At 44.8% G+C, this 17,850-nt stretch overlaps 1 protein-coding gene across 5 annotated transcripts in view; it reads left to right on the top strand.

Annotated features, from left to right (window-relative positions):
* The window catches only part of SLC16A5 (solute carrier family 16 member 5), a 134,634-nt gene that overhangs the window by 52,162 nt on the left and 64,622 nt on the right, over positions 1-17,850 (top strand). The window contains exon 1 of one of the 5 annotated variants that reach the window (XM_082272359.1): positions 17,135-17,229. The exons of 3 other annotated variants lie outside the window; for them this stretch is intronic. The gene's annotated coding sequence lies outside the window, so the exon portion shown is untranslated. Of the gene's footprint in view, positions 1-17,134; positions 17,230-17,292; positions 17,437-17,850 lie in introns of those variants that run through there. One more of the 5 variants, XM_082272355.1, reaches the window with a different exon arrangement.

Here is a 17,850-nt window from a genome sequence, read left to right as displayed (position 1 = left end):
TAGGAACGAAAGGATGCCACATCAATTATTTGATGGAAATTAAAATTATCAACCTACAGAAGGCTGAATTCACAGACACCCCAAAAATCAAAGTGAAAAAATGATGCAGCAGGCTAGTCTATTTTGCTGAAATGTTGCAAAATGGTACTCAGTAGTTTGTATGGCCCCCATGTGCTTGGATGCATGCCTGACAATGTCAGGGCATGCTCCTAATGAAACGATGGATGGTGTCCTGGGGTTTTTCCCCCCAGAATTTGGACCAGGGCATCACTGAGCTCCTGAACAGACTGAGGTGCAATCTAGCGGCATCAGATGGACCGAAACATAATGCCCCAGTCCCCGAGGTGTTCTGTTGGATTTAAGTCAGGTGAGCATGGGGGTCATTCAATGGTATCAATTCCTTCATCCTCCAGGAACTGGCTGCATGCTCACGACACATAAAGCCAGGTATTGTTGTGCACCAGGAGGAACGCAGGACTCACTGCACCAGTGTAGGGTCTGACAATGGGCCCAAGGGTTTCATCCCAATACCGAATGGCAGTCAGGGTGCCATTGTCTAGCCTGTAGAGGTCTGTGTGTCCCTCCATTGATATGCCTCCCCAGACCACCACTGACTGACCACCAAGCCGGTCATGCTGAATGATGTTACAGGCAGCATAACGTTCTCCATGGCTTCTCCAGACCCTTTCACGTCTGTCACATGTGCTCAGGGTGAACCTGCTCTCCTCTGTTAAAAGCACAGGGCGCCAGTGGCGGACCTGCCAATTCTGGTGTTCAATGTCAAATGCCAATCGAGCTCCACAGTGCTGGGTAGTGAGCACAGGGCCCACTAGAGGACGTCGGGCTCCCAGACCACCCTCATGAAGACTGCTTCGGATTGTTTGGTCAGAGACATTTACACCAGGGGCCTGCTGGAGGTAATTTTTTAGGGCTCTGGCAGTACTCTTCCTGTTCCTCCTTGCGCAAAGGAGCAGATACCAGTCCTGCTGATGGGTTAAGGACCTTTCATTGGCCCGGTCCAGCTCTCCTGGAGTAACTGCCTGTCTCCTGGAATCTCCTGCATGCTCTTGACTGTGCTGGGAGACACAGCAAACCTTCTGGCAATGGCACGTATTGATGTGCCATCCTGGAGGAGATGGACTGCCTGTGCAACCTCTATAGGGTTTAGGTATCGCCTCATGCTACCAGTAGTGACACTGACCCTGGCCAAAATGAGTGAAAAACAGTAAAAAAAAAAAAAAAGGAATAGGGCAAAAAAATGTCAGCCTCCCCCATTAAAACCATTCCTGTTTTGGCGGTTGTCCCGTGGTTGCCCATCTAGTGCACCTGTTAATTTTATTAACACCAAAGCAGCTGAAACTGATTAACAACCCCCTCTGGTACTTAACTGACCAGATCAATATCCCAGGAGTTTAATTGAGTTGATGCTATACTCTGATTAAAAAGTGTTCCTTTCATTTTTTTGAGCAGTGTATATAATAGGTGTTATCCCAATGTGGCTGCAAAATGTTAAATACACTTTAAGAACTGGTTTGGGGTTTAACAAAACAGTACAAGGAAGTTAGGGTTTCCACGTGACAAGTTATATGCTGGTCTGGCAGATAAAAATCAATTTGTTGCCAATGTTTTACCAGGAAAGAGATCACAGGGCTGATGTAAAGTAATAAGCAATGAGTGTCTATATATATATATATATATATATATACAGCCCTCAAATTTTCTACTCGCCTGCTCTCATTTTGCGAATGGAATATTATGTAGGGCGAGCTCCGAGAGCGAGAGGAAAGGAAAACCAGCCACCTGACGGACTGGATAATGTCAGAGCGCGGATCATCCAACTGTAACAGCTTTAATTGTAATTGCCGGGCGCTCGCTGACACACACAGTCCCACCTCCTAGCCCGGCTTCTTTGATGGACAGAACACCTGGCCAACCAGGACGTTTGACATCTATCAAAGAAGCCGGGCTAGGAGGCGGGACTGTGTGTGTCACCGAGCGCCCGGCAATTACAATTAAAGCTGTTACAGTTGGATGATCCGCACCCTGACATTATCCGGCCAGCAGTGGCATACCAATGGGGGTGTCAAGCCGGTACTCATGCCGATCATCTCCTCATGTTAAGGCAGCTGCTCCCTCCATCTGTGCTGCGCTGCTCGCGGGGGCTGGAAGAAGGTGAGTGCCCAAGGATTGAGCAGCCTCTCTGTGTGACTGGATAGGAGGAGCGGTGGGGCGGCTGCATATTGAGGAATTGATCTTTCCATATTCCTCCTGCAGCCGCTGGATGCCCGATTCTCCTCTCTGCAGGCATTCAGCGCTTGCAGGAGGAATATGGAAAGATCAATTCCTCTATATGCAGCCACCCCACCGCTCCTCCTATCCAACTTTTTTTTTCATTTGCTGGCTCCCCAGTGCTGTACAGCCCCCCCCTTCTCCAGCCCCCCCAGTGCTCTTCAGCCCCCCCTCTAGCCCCCCCAGTGCTCTTCAGCCCCCCCTCTAGCCCCCCCCCAGTGCTCTCCAGCCCTCCCCAGTGCTCTTCAGCACCCCCTCCAGCCCCTCAGTGCTCTTCAGCACCCCCTCCAGCCCCTTAGTGCTCTTCAGCCCCCCCAGTGCTCTTCAGCCCCCCCTCGAGCCCCTTAGTGCTCTTCAGCCCCCCTCCAGCCCCTCCCCAGTGCTCTTCAGCCCCCCAGACCCTTGATGGGCACTGATGAGGCTGCACTGATGGGCACTGAAAAGGTTGTTATTAATATTTATTTTTGGAACTTCTGCATTAATGCAAAAACATTTAACAGTGTAATTTTATGAGATAATTTATGAGGGCGTGTTTAGGGGCGGAATTAGGGGCGGGGCAGAGTAGGAGTTGGGTGGGGCAACTGGTGGCAAGTAACCCTTAAGGCCTGGCTAGTAGCTCAGGACTTTAAATTTTGAGCCCTGTATATATTTTTACATATATATATATATATATATATATATATATATATATATATATATATATATATATATTCATGGTTTTTTTCTTAGAGATAAGGTGCAGGTACCCCCTCTCCCCCCCACTTCTAAATCACCCCTTTTCTCTGCCCCCTACCTTTGAGCACATCCATTGGTTCTACCCCCAGCCATCTCCCAGTACCGCTCCTTTTAGAGAATACAACATAATTTTTTGGTGCTGCAAGGTAATTTGTGTGGAATTTGTTTACTATAACAAGAAAAGCAGTAAAATAGATGGCTTCAGCAACAAAAGATCCCCCAGCAACAATAGATGCTTACACCAAAACAAAAGATTCACTATAGCAACAATAGACCCCCCCCTCCCAGCAAAAATATATCTCCTAGCAGCCAACATCAGTAGACCCTTCAGGGCCCAGCAACAATAGACCTCACACTCAACAGTAGATCCCCCCAGCAACAATAGACCCCTCCCTCAACAGTAGATCCCCCAGCAACAATAGACATCTGCCTCAACAGTAGATCCCCTAGCAACAGAGAATCCCCCACCAGCAACAACAGACCCTCCCAACTATAGACCCCTTCCAGCAACAATAGATCCCCCAACAGCTAGCATCAATAGATCCTCCAACATATCCCAGCACCCCTTGCTATTACATACATGCAATGTTAGAGGTGCCGGAACTGTGTTCCCGCTGAAAAAAGCCAGCTCACTGGATATTTTCTTTTTTTTTACCCTTTCTCTGTAAACCTTATAGATGGTTGTGCATGAAAGTCCTAGTAGATCAGAAGTTTTTGAAATACTCAGACCAGCCCGTCTGGCACCAACAACCATGCCAAGTTCAAAGTTACTTAAATCCCCTTTCTTCCCCATTCTGATGCTCAGTTTGGAGTACTTCATCAAGTCGTCTTCACCATGTCTAGATACCTAAATGCATTGAGTTGCTGCCATGTGATTGGCTGATTTGCAATTTGTGTAAATAAGCAATTGAACAGGTGTATCTAATACAGTGGCCGGTGAGTTTTTATATATACAGGTATAGACAGTATCTCACAAAAGTGAGTACACCCCTCACATTTTTGTAAATATTTTATTATATCTTCCACACTGAAGGTAATGACACTTTGCTACAATGGAAAGTAGTGAGTGTACAGCTTGTATAACAGTGTTAATTTGCTGTCCTCTCAAAATAACTCAACCCACAGCCATTAATGTCTAAACTGCTGGCAACAAAAGTGAGTACACCCCTAAGTAAAATGTCAAAATTGGGCCCAAAGTGTCAATATTTTGTTTGGCCACAATTACTTTTCAGTACTGCCCTAACCCTCTTGGGCATGGAGTTCACCGGAGCTTCACAGGTTGCCACTAAAGTCCTCTTCCACTACTCCATGACGACATAACAGAGCTGGGGGATGTTAGAGACCTTGCGCTCCTCCACCTTCTATTTGAGGATGCACCGCCGATGCTCAATAGGGTTTAGGTCTGAAAACATACTTGGCCAGTCCATCACCTTTACACTCAGCTTCTTTAGCAAGGCAGTGTTCGTCTTGGAGGTGTGTTTGGGGTTGTTATGTTGGAATACTGCCCTGCGGCCCAGTCTCTGAAGGGAGGGGATCATGCTCTGCTTCAGTATGTCACAGTACATGTTGGCATTCATGGTTCCCTCAATGAACTGTAGCTCCCCAGTGCTGGCAGCACTCATGCAGCCCCAGACCATGACACTCCCACCACCATGCTTGACTGTAGGCAAAACACTTGTCTTTGTACTCTTCACCTTGTTGCCGCCACACACGCTTGAAACCATCTGAACCAAATAAGTTTATCTTGGTCTCATCAGACCACAGAACATGGTTCCAGTAATCCATGTCCTTAGTCTGCTTGTCTTCAGCAAACTGTTTGTGGGCTTTCTTGTGCATCATCTTTAGAAGAGGCTTCCTTCTGGGATGACAGTCATGCAGACCAATTTGATGCAGTGTGCAGCGTATGGTCTGAGCACTGACAGGCTGACCGCCCCACCCCTTCAACCTCTGCAGCAATGCTGGCAGCACTCATACCTCTATTTCCCAAAGACAACCTCTGGATATGACGCTGAGCATGTGCACTCAACCCCTTTTTGGTCGACCATGGCGAGGCCTGTTCTGAGTGGAACCTGTCCTGTTAAACCGCTGTATGGTCTTGACCACCATGCTGCAGCTCAGTTTCAGGGTCTTGGCAATCTTCTTATAGCCTGGGCCATCTTTATGTAGAGCAACAATTCTTTTTTTCAGATCCTCCGAGAGTTCTTTGCCATGAGGTGCCATGATGAACTTTCAGTGACCAGTATGAGAGAGTGAGAGCAATAACACATAATTTAACACACTTGCTCCCCATTGACACCTGAGACCTTGCAACACTAACGAGTCACATGACACTAGGGAGGGAAAATGGCTCATTGGGTCAAATTTGGATATTTTCACTTAGGGGTGTACTCACTTTTTTTCCAGCGGTTTAAACATTAATTGCTGTGTGTTGAGTTATTTTGAGGGGACAACAAATTTACACTGTTATACAAGCTGTACACTCACTACTTTTACATTGTAGCAAAGTGTCATTTCTTCAGTGTTGTCATATGAAGAGATAAAGCAAAATATTTACAAAAAATGTGAGGGGTGTACTCACTTTTGTGAGATACTGTATATATATATATATATATATATATATATATATATGTGTGTGTAAGAATGTAGGAATGTAAGAATTGCATTTGTTGTTAACCGGTGTTGGTAACCAAGGGGGGGGGGGGGGACCCGCAGAGTGGATATTTGGCAGTCCTTAAGGGGGCAGTGCTATATTTTGGGGCATCGCTCAGGATGTACCCCTGGGTTACAGCAACGGTTGCTACCGGCAATGGCCAAGTGGTCGCACCAAGTAATGCCATGACTTTTGAAGTAATGTGCTGGAGTGTGAGTGAAGAAAGTAATATCTGCTCTACAGTAATCAGTGAAATTGCGTTGATAAGTCATGACCACCGTAGTGGTTGCTATGGGCAACAGATGGACATTTACCAAAGAAACAGTATGTTTTTCCAACTAAAGTGCTGAAGAGTTGATGGAGAAGGAATGTGCTGTATTGTACAGGAGAACTGTGTCTCCTTTACAGTAATCGGTGCAAGTGTGCTTTCAAGTGTTGATGGAGAAAGCAGTGACCTGGGACGCAGGGATCGGTGCGTCGGGGGTCATGTCTGTACATGTATTGTGAAGAAATATGTGGACCGTGCAGTAAATGACAGCGGGCCAATTTTCATTGTCAGTACAGGAGATCGTTGGCTTGTGAAGGAAGAAGTGCAACTGAGGCTCAGGTACAGAAGGGGCAGATGTGGCGTGTGTCGGTGAACACAGTCTGCAATGCAGTACCATTCGTGCTGGCTGAACAGAGTTGTGGCAGCGGCGAAGGGGTTTCTGCACCGCACAGGAAAGTGCGCACTAAAGAGATCTGCCTTACAGGAGGAGCCACCGCCAGAGAGTCAGCTAGTCTGGAGTCGTGGGCGAAGTCATCGCCTGTGAGCCGCCAATCCGAGTGGAGGAAGAGAGCTGAGACACCACTTCCACCATCGGGTGTAGCTGAGGAGCAGACACGTGTGTGGAGGAGCAAGATGGCAGATGCTGGATTGAGCCGGAGCACAGGGGCTATCCCACGTGTTGGCGGAGTACCTAAAGGAGCAGGCGGAATCACCAAACTTGATCCTGTGGGACACAGGAGTGCGATTGGTGCCCATCGGGGATGATGAGAATGAGGGGGTTGTCATTCATGTGCAGTGTGCCAGGAACTTAGGATTCTGTGAGGCCTAACTCGTACCTACACCCGGGCTCGGGATCAGAATTAGGCCTATGCCAGTCTCATCCAGAAGGAGGAGACCCTACATACCCCGCCTGGAAGAGGAGACTGACAGAGACTTCCAAGGTTCTCTCGATGCCAGCAAGTATCCTGTATAGACCCCAGGACAAAGTGATTATAGAGTCAGCTCAATATTGGCAAAAGGAGAAAATCCCATCAATAGAGAGCGTTCTTGATATAAATTGTATTTATTAGATAGCTATCAAATGGATATAGAACACAAAATATTTTGACATAGTCACTGCAACAATTACTGAAGACAAGACAAAACTAAAAACAACAATTAGAAATGGCCGGTACCGGATGCTGCTTGCATCTAGAGGGATATCCACGGCTGCCGCCGTATAAACACAAAATTGAAAATGTTACCCTCTAAATGCAAGTCCCCTTGAAGCTCGAGCTGCATTGAATTGTGGAGGTATATGGGGGAGAACAAGATTCCTATTTGAAGTGGAATTAAGGAAAAAGGGAATTGGGAATAAAGTTTTGAATAAATCCAGTGTTAATATATAAATTCCATTCCATGAAAAGCACCAATGGATTCATCATAAATGTCCAAAATGATGGGGTAAATTATCTTCTCATGTAAATTGGCTGATTGAAAACCTACATCCACTCCTCATTTGAAATGTGGGCACAGCAACTGTGTATATGTACGTCTGAGATAAAGTAACACTTCACAATATCAGTGATTCATTAACAGTGAGGTAGTTGTATCCGTGATAATGATAGCCATAACAATGGTAGCTGTTGCTACATATGTGCAGTTATTTGAAGGGCTCTCACGTATATAGTTGAATAAATACCTCTAACTGGTAGCTAAAGATGTCTTGTCTTTTCCTTTCCAAGGGACGAGTGAATGCAGTGCAAATAAATGCTTGAGGTGGAAGTTCTGATGTTAATGTCTCTACCAATTCATCAGTAGTGAGAAGATAGTGTAGCGTTCGCCACGTTCTCCGCAGCCCGCCATCTGACGGGGACCTAAATTGCGGTATCACGTCCACTAGTGATGTCAACGCGTTTCGCAGGGGAATCGAATAGCTTCATCTGGACCAGGACACCTTCTTATCTGTGAAGGCTAATTGGAACTTGGGGCGATCCATTCATATTGACCGTGTGGAAGTTCATCGCCCAAACGGAACAGGCCAGGCTTGGGCTGTTCGAGTTCAGGATTCTGCAGGGAAGATTGTTCAGATACACCATCCTGACTATTACTGCTGAGGATGCAGAATTACCATCTCTGCTGGGAGAGTCTAGTGTTATGAGGCTAGTTAGCCTGGATGTGCATCAAGTGATGTGAAGTTGCTAAAAAGGGGCTAGAGTGCCCGAAGAGGTTTCACCAGTTTAAAAATATGTTGTTGGGGCCGGAGGCCCTATTTCTAAATTCCCTTTACCTTCTATCCTTGCAAGAGGAATTGGGATCCAGCGAAACAACTACTACTGTGCAGTTTCATGTGCTAGTTTACAAAGACTTCCTATTTAAAGAACTTTGGTCAGTACTCTGTGCTACAGCTTTATACAGTAAGCTGTGTCTACAAGACACCTTGCCAAGATCCCTTGGGCCAATGGGCCAGGATCACTTGCTGTTACTAGAGATAGTTTGCGAAGAGTTTGGGCCAACAGGCCAGGATAGTTGAGGTACAGAAGAAGAGGACGCTTTTCAAAGATACTTTGCTCAAAGGACACTTTGTGAAGATCCTGTCAGGCCACTGGGCCGGTTGAAAGAAATTTGTGTGAGTTGCTACCTTGGAAAAAGGAGGTAGAGGCTCATTGTCTCTTCAGAGAAGGGGATGTCAGAGTGAAGGACCCCTTGAAGAGATTCCCAGAAACTCACAAGTTAGACAAGTTTGCTCAGGCTCCAGCAAAATAGCTTGTCGCAGAAGAAGATGTGTTGCCTCTGTGTTACAGAAGGAGAGTACACTGTGAACACTAGTCGGGTGGACTCCGCATTTCTTCATTCTGAACTTGTTGAGAGGGACTGTGCATATTATTTAGTCAAAAATATGATTCTCAGTAGGAATCAGTGGTGACGTTTTAGATAGTCAGCTTGGCAGGATCTGTTTGTTGTCTATTACAGGTACACAACAGAACGTTGAGTCAAGGGTGCCCTTAGGGGCCCTGGAGTGATGAAGATCTCTATGAGAATGTCACAGTTAGAGATAATGTCGGTGAGAAGGTCGCCTCTAAGGAGAGGGCAGTCTCACCATGACTAGGTAACAATGTACATTTTTGTGCCTAACCTTTGTTCCCCTTGCAGGCTTGCATGGGACTTCCGGGTCTGGATAGGTCCTCCACTACTCAATGTACATTTTTATACAATGTAGATATTGTATTCAGTTAGCTAGATAGGGTAATGTCTTAACCTGTCAAGCAGATTTTTGTTTGGTGGGGGAGGGCATTGGTCTAAATTCACCTTGTACATAATGTACATAAATGTGTGAATATTTGTACAGAGTCATATATTTTTCTACGTAATTTATTGTATTCACTGGCCACATATGGGGTATGCCCCTTGGCCCTGTACATATGTTACTTCCCCTTTTCTCCTTTTCCAGGTTTGTGGGATACTCTGTAAATTCTTTGTACAAAGAATTTTTGTAGGGGCGGCTGCCCAGAGCCAGTGATCACATGGCTAATTTTTGGCGGGGAGTGAGTGTAGTACCCTACTAGGTAGATTCTAGCGAGAGAGTATAGTTTTGAGCTCGGTCTGCTTACCAGAGGGGCTGCAGGTAAATCTATATTGTTCTCTGCCTACCAGAGAGCAGGATCTGTTAGTGAGGTCTGCTCATTGTGTTCAGTATGCAATTTATTTAGTCTGGGGAGTGTTTCATGCTGGTCCAATAGGGAGGCATGTTGGACAGTGAGAAGAAACCTGATGAATGGGTGTATAGGCTTTTGATACAGTCCTGATGATTGGCAGAGGGCAGGTCACCTCGGTGCATGCTGGGATACTGTATAAAAGCCAGGAGCACATGTGCTCTGGGTCTTTTGTTGGACAGCAGAGTCCCAGAGGGAGGGAGGGCTGCCTCTTCCTCTGTAGAGGTTCCATGTGGTCGCAGGAGCGCGACCTGAGGGCCAGAGGAGCGGTTGAGAGGAGCTGAACCCAGAGGTCCTGGGAAACTGACTGAGAGGGGAGACACTAGAGACCCTGTGGCCGCAGTATCATGAGTACAGGGACTTGTGTCAAGGGGCTTGACCTGAGGGGGGCCACCTCTGCCGTAGTATAGTCAGAGGACAGGTGTTAGCAGAAAGAGCGTGCTAGGGGGAGTATCCTGAAGATACAATAGTATATTGTCCACCAAGTCATCTTGAGAGAAAGCAAGAGACTTAATCTCATTCATCTAAAGGGGCAGGATAAATTAACAGCCTGGCTTTTCCATATCTACAAGTGAAGTAGAAGATAGAAGTCCTCAGATATTGTGAAAAGTTAAATTGGAGTATCCCACTATTTCCTTCTCCTATCCCCAAAATAAACAACCAAAACAACCAAACACCCCTGGACTGTTTAATGGAGTGAAGAGCCAAGAGGAATGTAAGAATTGCATTTGTTGTTAACCGGGTGTTGGTAACCAGGAGGGACCCGCAGAGTGGATATTTAGCAGTCCTTACAGGGGCAGTGCTACATACACTTACTGCCACAGATTTAGCCCTCAGTCACATGTGTGTACTGATCCATATGCCTGTGTGAAGAGGTCTTCCACTGCACAGGATGCCCAGGTGTTTTCAAGTAGATGTGCGCAAGCATCCTGTTCAAATCAATGACAAGAGGCCAGCTAGGGTGACCACATTTCCAAACTGCCATTCAAGGACCCCCCCCCCCCCCCAGCATGCACCGGTCGGTGACGTTACAAGGGGGCGGTGCCACTATATGATATCGCCTGGTGGCACCGCCCCTTAGGAAGTGTCACTTGACTTTCAATGCAGTCGGTGGGTGGGCGTCCTTGAGAGCGGATCGGGGTTTAAATGCAACTTTAGTGCCTTAGATAGAAAAGGCATTTGTTTAATGTGTGTGAGCCTAGCATTGCAGTTTCAGGCAGACACATAGATTCAAAGAGTGTAGGTGTTCTTTCAATGCTAGGCTAACAAATGCTCTTTTTATCTAAGGCACTAAAGTTGCATATTAAAAAAAAAAAAACATACTTTAGACTACTAAAGGAATACAAATGTGTGAAAGCGCCCAACTATAAAGGGTAGGGGGGCTTACCCACCTCTTGTTGTGCTTCTCCAGGAGAGGCAGGGCGCAGCGCGCCGGGATGACATCATCAGCAATCGATGCATCCGTTCTCTGTGCATTGATGCAGAATTGGGAACAGCTGCATTGGTTGTGTCAGCTTCATACCGTGACACTGCATTGTCTCGGAATGAAGTGTCCCAGGACCCGGGACCGACCTGCAAAATGCTGGACTGTCCTGGGCAATCTGGAACACGTGGTCACCCTACAGCCAGCTGCACAGGTCTCCACGTGCTTCTCCGGAGTGTACACATATGCGTGTCTGATGCACAGATCAGAATGCAGTCTATCTGTCTGTCTGGGAAGTGCATGGAGATCTGTGCAGGTCTGTGCAGTTGGCCATCGGTTACTGATTTGAACAGGGACACCCGTGATGGCCCCTTCACACATGCTTATGGATCAGTATGCCTGTTTGAATGAGGTCTTGTGCTTACCACCTCACATTCCCAGTCCGGTGAAACTGCAGTCAGAACGAAGTGAAGGTCAATCTAGATACACATACAATTTTTGTTGTTAAATTTTCTTTAGATTTCCCTTAACCTCCCTGGCGGTATGATTCTGTCAGGAATTCTGTTCCAAAAGCGGTACAATTCTTTTCATGGAAATTTGGCGTTATGTATTATAGGCCTACAATTCTTAGTAATTACTGACTTAAACCTGACCAAAACAAGACTCTAGTAGACATCCCAGATGTGATAAATTTGAAACACAAACAAGTGAATTATAATTGAATCAATAATATTATTTTATTATTTAATATATAATATATATAATAAAATTGTATTATTGATTAGATTATAATTCATGCGCTATATATTATATATATATGTGTGTATATAGATATATATATATATATATATATATATATATATATATATATATATATATATATACGTGTGTGTGTATATATATATATATATATATAACGCATGAATTATAATCGAATCAATAATATAATTTTATATATATATATATATATATATATATGTGTGTGTGTGTGTATATAGGTATATATATATATATATATATATATACATATATATATATGTATATATATATATATATATATATATTTGCATATATATATATATATATATATGCATATATATATATGCATATATATAATATAAAATGTGTTATGTGTTTTGTGCAACGTTTTTTTTTTTTATTTTTTTTTTTTTTTTTTTGAATTTCCCTCCCTAGTTCCGCTCCCATGCAGCATTGCTGCTGCAGGGAACGGAACTAGGAAGTCCTCCTACCGACAGACGAGCGGCGGAGATCTCGCTGGCGGTCACAGCAATGAGAGCTCATCGCTGGATCGCCAGGATAAGGTAAGAGACGCTCCGCTGCGCTGTCTGCAAAGCTCTGCCCATTGACCCCGAGCGTGACTCGGGGATACCGCTAATAGCAGAAAATTCCTACCCCGAGTCACGCTCGGGTTTACCGCTAAGGCGGTTAACCATGTAGTGCAAGGGCCTGCCTGATTTAATACAATTTGAAAGTGTTTAGGTTTGACCTCCTATTATATGGCTTTGGTAAATCTAAAGGAAAGTTGTACAAGAAAATTGTATAAAAATTGTATAGTGTGTCGCCAGCCTCACAGAGCTGGAGCTTTACATACACTTTAACCCAGTAAGAGTTATCGTTGACAGGAAGGGAAATCCACATTTATATCTTTTATTGTACAGTCAAGAGTGATAATGAGGCATGTATGCTAGATCTGCTAAAAAGCTGGGCCAAAGGTAATACAGGGTAATGCATATGGATTTCCAACAGCACTGTGTACTAAATTACTGGCTATGGCACGACAGAATTTTAAAGGGACCATCTTTTAAAGATTTTTAAAAAGACCAGTTTCTACTAATGTGAAGCACCCACAATGTTGCGGGTTGTCAGAGACCTTGTGAAAGGGTTTGAAAGGGTTTGGGGCCAATGTTGTTTTATTCAAGATATAGTAAGCATTTTTTTAACTTAAACATAATCATGCCATTATGTAATAATGACTCTTGCTCTATTGATTTGTGAACATTATGAGTAACATATTTGGTAGATTAGTGTTGTTGGTCATATACTAGCTTTATGTAACCATCAAAGGGATTGTAAAGTCTGTTTTTTTTTTTTTTAAATAACAAACATGTCATACTTACCTACTCTGTGCAGTTGGTTTTGCACAGAGCAGCCCAGATCCTTCTCTTCTCAGGTCCCTGGCTGGAGCTCCTGGCCCCTCCCTCCTGTCTAGTGCCCCAAGAGCAAGCAGCTTGCTATGGAGGCACCCGAGCCGAGTTGCAGCTCCGTGCGTCCATTCAGACACGGAGCTGCTGTTCGGCCCCGCCCCCTCTCTCCCCTGATTGGCTAACTGACTTTGATTGACAGCCGCAGGAGCCAATGGCACCACGGCTGTGTCTCAGCCAATCAGGAGGGACAGTTCCAAACGGCCGAGGGACTCGTGTTCATCACTGGACAGAGATGGGGGTGAGGTAAGTATTAGGGGGTGCTGGGAAGGCTGCTTCACACAGAAGGCTTTTTATCCTAATGCATAGAACGCATTAAGATAAAAAAAAACTTCTGACTTTACAACTTCTTTTAAGTCTTTAACCCCTTGACCTCCGGGAGATTTACCCCCCTTCATGACCAGGCCATTTTTTGTTAAATTGCACTGCGTTACTTTCACTGACAATTGCGCAGTCGTGTGAAGCTCTACCCAAATAAAAGTTATGTCTTTTTTTCCCCACAAATAGAGCTTTCTTTTGGTGGTATTTGATCACCACTGCAGTTTTTATTTTATTGCGCTATTAACAAAAAAAAGAGACAATTTTGAATAGAAAAACAATATATTTTACTTTCTGCTACAAAACATATTCAATTAAGAAAATGTAAAAAAAATCTAATCTCTTGATAAATTTAGGCCAATATTTATTCTGCTACATAATTTTAGGGAAAAAAAATCCCAATAAGTGTAAATTGATTGGTTTGTGCAAAAGTTATAGCATCTTCAAACTGTGGGATATATATTGGAATTTGTATCTATTTAATTTTTTTTACTAGTAATGGCGGCGATAAGCAACTTATAGCGGGACTGCGATACTGTGGTGGACATTCAGACATTAACTGACACTTTTTAGGGGCCAGTGACACTAATAAAGTGATCAGAAATCTAAAAAATATGCACTGTCACTGTACGAATGACACTGGCTAGGAAAAGGTTAAACATCAGGGGCGATCAAAGGGTGAACTGTGTGCCAAGCCAGTGTTTTGGTGTACTATGTGAGGTTCCGGGGAAGTAATAGCTTTTATTCCCTTCTTTGCAGGAAAAGAAAATCTAATACTTCCCAGCTGACAGCACAGGGCTCTGCCTTGTTTACATAGGCAGAGCCCTTTCCTGAGTAAATTTGTGACGATTGCCGGATGTCGGCAGTTATTCATTGGTTTGCACCAGGTGATTGACATCTACTGTGTGCAATCACAGCACGACTGAGTGACCGGCGGCACACGCACCCCCTACCCAGAAGTGTCATATCACGTACTTGGTAAGTGACCTGGCGCAACCAAGCTGCCTTGCCGTTGTATATCTAGGTTATATGGTCAGCAAGTGGTAAAGAGTATCTAATTTCTGGGAGATGTGAACAAATTCAGGCAGAGACCAAAGGCACCCAGTATTAGCTTTGGTCTCCCTGCAGATCGTTTCCCCATTACTGTCTTACCATGCCTTGTTCTGCACTGTCTCTGTGTGGAGGTGGCTATTTTGGCAGAGCCATGGCTTTGTCATGTCAGTCTCCAGCAAGGAGAACAGTGAACAGCACAATAGTGACATCACTAAAGGCCCGTACACACGTGCAGATTGTCGGCCGAAAAGATTCGGCCGCCGAACGATCGGCCGATTTTCGGCTTGTTAGTATGATGCTTCCGACAGCCGACAGCGCACTTGTCGTGCAAGCATTAAAATTTTTGTATGCCGACACCAGAACGGCTGATTGTTCGCCAGTCAGTACAGAATTCGGCCGACAGACAGCAGATTTGCAAGACTGGGCATGCTCAGAAAAGAAAAAAGACCAGGAAAGTTAACCATCACATGACATCACTCCTGCAGTCGGCTGTTGTTGGCCGACAAAATTCGTGTGCAGTCTTTTGCAGTTTTCAACAGACAAGACAGCCCTCAGACAAAAGACGGCCGATCGGTCGGCCGACGATCGGTACGTGTGTACGGGGCTTAACTCTCACGTCAAATCTCCTAAGACTAACTGTCAGCGGCAGCAGTTTTTAGATCTCACTCTGCGGATATACAGTTATGAGGCTGTGATCCTGCCAGTCCCTGTGCTTTGCAATATCAAACTGATCTCATTCGGCATGGAGGAAGCACATCGTTTCCAGCGTGGTGAGTTTTCTGCCTGTGCTGGGAGCACAGCCTACCTGTTCTCCAATGGCGAAGACTTGTGCTGACACTTCCCCCTGCACAGCTCTTCACTGAGAGGATCAGTGTATTGCTCTTTCTCTGCCTCCTGCTGACATACCCCCCTGTACTCATCACTCTTCACCCCCACATCTCTAAACCTCTTATGCAAGTGAGAACAGAGGTTATGTGATAACTTAAAAAATATATATATATATTTATAATTTATATTTATAAACTAGACAAGGGTAACTCCTACACATCAACAAATCCAACAATGCAAACCATTGTTGAAGCACTTTATATTTATTTATTCATATTTATATTTGCCAAAGATCACAATGCTTGTATATTTATTATACACAGTGCACTTTAGATGAGCGCGGCTTTGTACACCTATTAGGTGTATTTATACCATTTTTTACGATTCAGCTGCAGCCCCTTTATATGGCTCCCACCTATACATAGCACTTTATGGTTTTATCCTACACATCTAATTTAAAATAGGTTTTACACGTTTATATATAAATTTGCCATTTGCACAGGTACTGTTGGCGATTAACGCCAATATATAATTTTTTGCACAGAGTAGTCAGGATCCTCCTCTTCTCGAGTCCCTGGCTGAAGTTCTTTGCCTCTCCCTCCTATCGAGTGCCCCCACAGCAAGCAGCTTGCTATGGGGGCACCTGAGCTTAGCTGCAGCTCTGTGTATCAATTCAAACACGTAAATGCCTTTCAGCCCTGCCCCCTCTCTCTCCTGATTGGCTGAGTTTGATTGACAGCAGCAGGAGAAAATAGCGCTGCTGCTGTGTCTTAGCCAATCAGGAGAGAGAGACCCGGATGGCTGAGACACTCGTGGATATCGCTGGATAGGGATGGGGCTCAGGCAGGGGCGTAACTACAGGGGTTGCAGAGGTTGCAATTGCAACCGGGGCCCATGCTCCAGGGGGCCTGTGTGGTCCCCTGTACACCTGGATAGGAGGGGCGGAGGGGGGAGTATGTAGAGAAATCACTGTCCTCCTTTTGTGAAAGGGTCCAGCTGCAGGACCGTAATAAAGGGCCCCGCAACAAGAGTAAAGGGCCCCAGGATCAGTAGGAAGAGCTCCAGGCTTGAAGTGAAGGGCCCTGGCCAGGGGTCCGGGGGGGGGGGCCCTTCATGGTTTCTTGCACTGGGGCCCTGATGGTTATAGTTACGCCTCTGGGCTCAGGTAAGTATTAGGGGGGCTGCTGCACACAGAAGGCTTTTTTATATTAATGCATAGAATGCAATAGAACTTTACAACCCCTTTAAGCTCACCACAATCTGATTGTACAGTCACCTTTTAGATCTGACAACAACTATTTAATGCAAGAGCCTGCCTGATTGGATACAAATCGATTGGATAGATTAGGCAGGTCCTCATATTACAAAGTTTTGGTAAATCAATGTTGATTGTGCAAAGTTTGTACGTTCAGACTGTAATTACTTTCAATTGTGTATATATAAATACGTATAGTGCACATTCTCATCATCCTATTGAAAAAACAACTTGTAAAGAAAAAAAACTAAGACAGGAAAATGTGTTCCGTTCCGAGCAGTTGGCTGGATTCATGTTTTGTGTACACAGGTCATGGGAAATGCTGCTTTTAGTAAATACTGGATGAAATGGCAGATTGTGTGACCTCTTGATAACTGTGTGTAAGGAGTGATGCCCACTACGCCCCACCCTATACCCCGTGGAACTCAGTCTACGCCCTTGTATTACACAGATGCTGTGTCACGATTACCTGACGCCAGGTGTCCCTGGGATCCAGGTAAAAGGGAGGGGTTGTCAGAGAGGGCTCTGCAGGCGAGCTTAGAGGGAGGAAAACAGTTATCACAAACTCCACAGGTAAAAGAGAGAGAGGAAGAAAGAAGGCTTCAGGGATAGTGACCAGGAGATGACTCCACCAGTAGAAGTAATGTGGTGGTGTTAGTGTACCGCTGTACGTTGGGTTGTGTTGGTGCGTTGGATTGCAGAGGTATGCAGAATAAAGAATGCTCTATAATCTATAATGGAGAGGGATGGAGAACAATAAGTGTGGGATGTGTTTGTATGGGAGATGGTTGTCCTCTTTCAGTTGTGCAGTTGATGTCATTCTCTAGTCTTTGGGGTCAGTCTGTATGTTAGCGTTAAGGAAATACATGAGAATAGAAAACCAGCATGTTCACTATGAGGTTTAAGTTCAAGTTCCTGTTTGTACAAAGTGTTATCTATTTTAAGAATTTCCCCATAAACTGCATTGTGGCGTGCAGAAGTGCGTCTGTGTAGGTAATAGAACAACTTCACAAAATCCTTCACTTTATATGGCTGATGATTTCTAATCTCTTGGTATGTGACATTTTATATATGTGACTGCAATTCTTTATCCTATATATGTGACTGCAATTCTTTA

This window comes from Pelophylax lessonae (assembly GCF_965119305.1).
Source record: "Pelophylax lessonae genome assembly, chromosome: 11".
In the NCBI taxonomy this organism is placed as follows: domain Eukaryota; kingdom Metazoa; phylum Chordata; class Amphibia; order Anura; family Ranidae; genus Pelophylax; species Pelophylax lessonae.
This window is presented reverse-complemented; position numbering and strand designations above follow the sequence as displayed.